This window comes from Brassica oleracea, chromosome C1 (genome assembly GCF_000695525.1).
Source record: "Brassica oleracea var. oleracea cultivar TO1000 chromosome C1, BOL, whole genome shotgun sequence".
Lineage (NCBI taxonomy): Eukaryota > Viridiplantae > Streptophyta > Magnoliopsida > Brassicales > Brassicaceae > Brassica > Brassica oleracea.
In genome coordinates, this window is record NC_027748.1 from 9,690,132 (window position 1) to 9,695,072 (window position 4,941).

General features: G+C 34.8%; 1 long non-coding RNA gene across 1 annotated transcript; it reads left to right on the forward strand.

Annotated features, from left to right (window-relative positions):
- Nucleotides 1-1,776: 1,776 nt before the first annotated feature.
- On the forward strand, nucleotides 1,777-2,063 carry LOC106344929. The gene is made up of 2 exons (XR_001270203.1): nucleotides 1,777-1,814; nucleotides 1,958-2,063. It is a non-coding gene; the product is annotated as an uncharacterized LOC106344929 (long non-coding RNA).
- Nucleotides 2,064-4,941: the final 2,878 nt, after the last annotated feature.

Here is a 4,941-nt window from a genome sequence, read left to right on the forward strand (position 1 = left end):
CGCAAAGGTATCAAATTGGTATTCTATTAAAAATCACAAACCAGAGAGTAGTGAGAGGAAGCAGGAAAAAATTGTGTAGCTAGTTGTGAGAGGAAGCAGGATAGTGTAGAGTTAAAGAGTTTCTCTTTTAGTGTTGTATCAGCTATCTCTGTATATCTTCTTGTTTGATTCGATTTTAGCGGTATTTCTTGACTCTTGATCTCGGCGGATATCTTTGTTATGTTTCCTATGTAGCCCTTATGTTCTCTTCTTTTGGTCTCAGTTGCAATCTTTTTTAGAGTGTTAAGATAGCTTTCCTTGTTGTAATGATCTGAGTTGCTAGCTTTTTGCTTCTCTTTTGGTCTGAGATGGTAATATAATCTGAAGTGCAAGCTTTTCGCACTACAGGAAGTGTGAGTATTAATAGCATCAGATTATAGCGTTCATGACAGTTTTGCTATTGTATACTAACACTTATATATTTTTAATAGTGTTTGTCAATTCAAAACGCTATATTTGTTATCGCGGGAAAATAAAATATTTTAACCGCGTTAAGTATAAACGCTTTAGATCCAAAATTAAAAGCTATTGTAAATGTAAAATATCTAAAATTTTAGTCAAAATAAAGTTAACATCTTTGACCAGGCTTGATACATACCTGTCGACCTTCTTCACTTTTTTATTTTCTGAAACTCGCTGTTTCTGAAACCCTATTTTTCTTCGTTGTTTCTCAAAAAAAAATATTATAAAAGCAATCGTTCATCGGAAGAGACGCAGACCAGAAGAACGCTCGCTCGCTAGCATTTTACTATTCTGTAAATCATAATCTTTTTCGCAAGCGATTCTCTGGTACTGTTCTTAGGTTTCGAAATCAATTTTTTCTTCTGGCGTTTTCATCCGGAGAAAGCGCCGGAGGTTTTGGAATCAGCTCGTCACCGTCTCCAATCGTCGTCTGCTATGCCTCGCCGTCGCAGTCAGCTCCTCACCGTCTCAGAGCTTCACCATGACCAACCCTCTTCGTCTTGCTCTGCCGTCATCGTTGGGCTCCAGATCCGGCGAAGAGAAAGCTTCGCTGTGACCGAAGGCAGAGCAGACCAACTAAGGAATTAGTTACATCAACAGCCCAAAAGCCATGGAGTCATCAGCTCGTCTCCAATATCCTCCTCTCCTTACCCAGATTCTTCTTCACTTCCCCACGTTCCATTGGTGCGCAAAAGGGTATATGTCTGATTATGTTCTTGTTTCTATTGGGGGTATTGAACAATTCCTCTCACTTCCTCGGCTCGCCGTCAGATCTGCCCTCACCTCCGTTGGTTACAGAGAAGCAGCAGTTCCAGGAGCGTTTCGACTTTGCCAACTCATCCTCTCGGGAGCAATCGAGTTTTGACGAGTTTTGGTGAAGGCTGGAGCTTGTTTACAGAAGATCCAGAATTCATCAAGAACATCTCCTGTTCGTCTTTAAGTTTCAGATTACACAGAATTCTTCAAGAACAGCTTGATAGTTTCCAAGTCTTCGGGCATTGATCATGGTTTGTTCTCTCATCTTCCATATCTCAATTATATAATTTAATCCTTTTCCAAGTCGAGTCTCTGTATTTGCTCTGTTCTTGGCTAAAGTTTGGCTGTTGGAATCAAAAATACCTCCTTTGTTTGATAGATTAAAGTCTCGATTTTTATCTATATTAAAGGTGAATTTTGTTTGATAAGTTTTGTCCCTAATGTTCGTCTATAGATGGAAGTATCGAAGAAGAACACAGTTGTATCCACTAACTGATTATGCTGGTGGTTTGAAAGCTGGAAGAAGGCTTTCTTCTGGAACCTCTTCTAGCAATAAGGTAATACATCTTTTTGTTTTATTTTCTTCTTCTGTTGCAGAACAACGACATTGAGGGATCAAGTTGACTGATTCTTAAAACTTTAATCTTTCAACTTAAAAGTCCTTGTGTGTTCTAAAAGATGTGTGTGTGTGTGTATCCAGGGAGACGAGGAGGATGTAAACGTCGATTTGACAGAACAGAAGAAAGCCAATGACGTTTATTCCATTTGAATCCATGACCTCAAAACTTTCTAGACGTTCTTTTTTTTTTGAATAAAAGTTTAGAACGTACATGTCTCTTTAAATATATATTGAATCTTCGTTTATAGATTAAGCTCAAGGAGAACTAGGGTTCTTAGATATCAAAACGAAAACAGCCATTACAAAGCCAAGAAACAGAAAATAAAGTAATGCAAAATTGAGTATTTCTTAAACTAAGGTTATTTTTTTTGTCATAACCCTAAACCCCAAAACTAAACATATTTTTAAACTCTACACATAAACATAAAAACTTCAATCTTTTCATAATAATATTAAACTTAACCTTAATTTTTTTCTAAGAAAATCTAATCTTAAATTTAAATCTAAACCTCAAACACAAAATCCTAAATCTACACCCTATATCTAATACCCTAAACCCCAAACTTAAACCCTACTTACAAAATCATAAATCTAATATTTTCAAACCTATGATATATACTTATTATTTAACTTCAAGTTTATTCTAAAACTCAAGCCATATATTTTAATTCTAAATCTTAACCCTAAACCTTAAACAACATACCTCATATTAACATATATCATAAAACAATAAGTCTTAGCTTTAAATAAATTATAATTCCTTTAAGACATCTATGCTATTCCGAACTATATACAACTTTTATATCTTAATTCCTATAAGATACATATATTACTCCAAACTATATATTCTAAATTTTAACACTATTTATCTTAACCCTAAATACTATTTTAAACTACACATAAAACTTAATTTTAATAACCTAAAACGAAAACCCAAACCCTGCATACACGACCATACATTCATCTTTTTATTTAATTGGTTATATTTTTAAAATATTTAAACACTGAATTTTAAATATAATGTAAAAAATAAATTATTTCATTGGTTTCTCTTAAAAATATTCCCACCAACACTCACCAAATTCTCCTTCTCCTTTCCGCCGCACATCTTGACCAAAACTAAGACACTAAATAAAAATATTTAAGCTAAAACTAAAACATTTATATGTGTCCTTATTGGTCAAAAAGAAAAGACATGGATCACTATCAGTAACCGTTGATGCAATTGCATCCAATGGTTACAGTTTTTTTCAGTATCTTTTTGTTTTTCTATTTTAATTTTCTTTCTCATCTCTTTCGTTTTCTCTTCTCTCTTCCTTCTACGGCAGATCTCTATCTTCTCTTCTTGTATCGTACTCTTTGTTTTTCTCTTTTCCTTATTTTTTTTTCCCGAAAATCTCATCTCTTCTCTTTCTCTTCGATCTGTTCAATCTTCTCTTGGATCTATGAACCGCCTCCGATCAAATACATACCAAGATCTATCGCGGCTTAAGTTTGCATTACCAGATATGTGTTTCTTCTTGACCATTAACATTAGTTATGTATGGTGTATATTAGTTGTTTAGATATATGTTAAGTTATTGCAGGTTAAAGTGTCAGAGGTGAATCACGGTATGGCTCCACCAAGTCACCTCCTAGATTCTGAGATACCCCAAAAGCCTAAATCAGAAACAGGTCTTTATATCTCCGACGCATCATCCTCTCATCTCTATTGGTTGTTGTATGAAGCTTATTGATTCCACATTGATTAAAAGGATATTGAAATAGGGTGAATATACATTGAAACAGGCTTGAGAGGCGATGGAGAAACCCCGTTATCAAGCAGACGAGCCGACAGAGAAACTATGATGTTTGTAGCAGACGGCACGATAGAAGTCAACTTCGGTGACTAGGTGATGCGACGACAACACTCTGAAGGCGGATGCTCTGGAGGCTGGAGGCTAGAGACGGAGGATTAGGGTTGCAGGCGGAGGCTTAGTTTAGTTTTAGGTTAATTATGTTTTGGGTAATTATGTTTTGTTTTAATGTTTTAATCTGTTTTTTTGTCTAATGTGTTCTTTAATTATTTGTATACTGATTTTAATTAATAGATAAAATTAATTTTAATTACGAATTATATTTTTAATAAATTTTTGGATAATTAAAAAAATTAATTAATAACACAAAACATTTTCCATATTTGTATAACAAGCTATATGTAAAATCAAATAAACGAGTTTTAATAACATTTGTATTACGTTATTATAAATATTAACAATTGCATAGACATTAAAGCTATCGCTGTTTATTTAACTATAACATACGACATAACCGCTATCGAAAAGATCGGGCCTACGATAACGGGCGCTGTGAGAACGTTTTAGGGAACGCTATTAAAACGAACTAATAGCGTTTAACGCCCGCTCTTAATACCCACATTTCTTGTAGTGTCGTTCTTGTTTTGGTCTGAAGTTGTTAACTTGTAATGATCTGATCTGAGGTTTCAATCTATAACGTTTTTTGATAATGTATTTTGGGATCATTGGTGCTAAAATTATAGAATCTTTGGTTACGGATACGAGGTTTATGAGTTACATCCCTTCTGTGTTTGCAACTGCGATAATGATTCATGTCATCAAGGACTTGAAACCACGTGAACAAGTTGAATACCAATCTCATCAGCTCATGACTCTACTCAAAGTTAATCAGGTATGTACTTTGTAATAAGTCCTTAAATGCTTATGTTATATACCGTGGAGATCAGAGCCTGAATCAGCAATGACTTCACAGGGAAAGTTAATGAATGCTATGAACTATTGTTGGAGCACAATCCAAGCAAGAAGAGGATGATGAATTGGCTCGGTGTTTCGACCTTGATGACAGCTCAAATGGTTCCTGGAATGTCTCTGCTGCTTCAGTATCATCCTCTGAAGAGCCTCCGCTCAAGAGGAGAAGAGTACATGAGCAGCAAATGAGGTTGCCTTCAATAAACCATATGTAATACCAATGTTTTATTATTTATTTTTTTAAAAACCCCTAAATAAGAGACTCTATTGGAGCACAAAAATGTTGGTGTCTGTTAACTA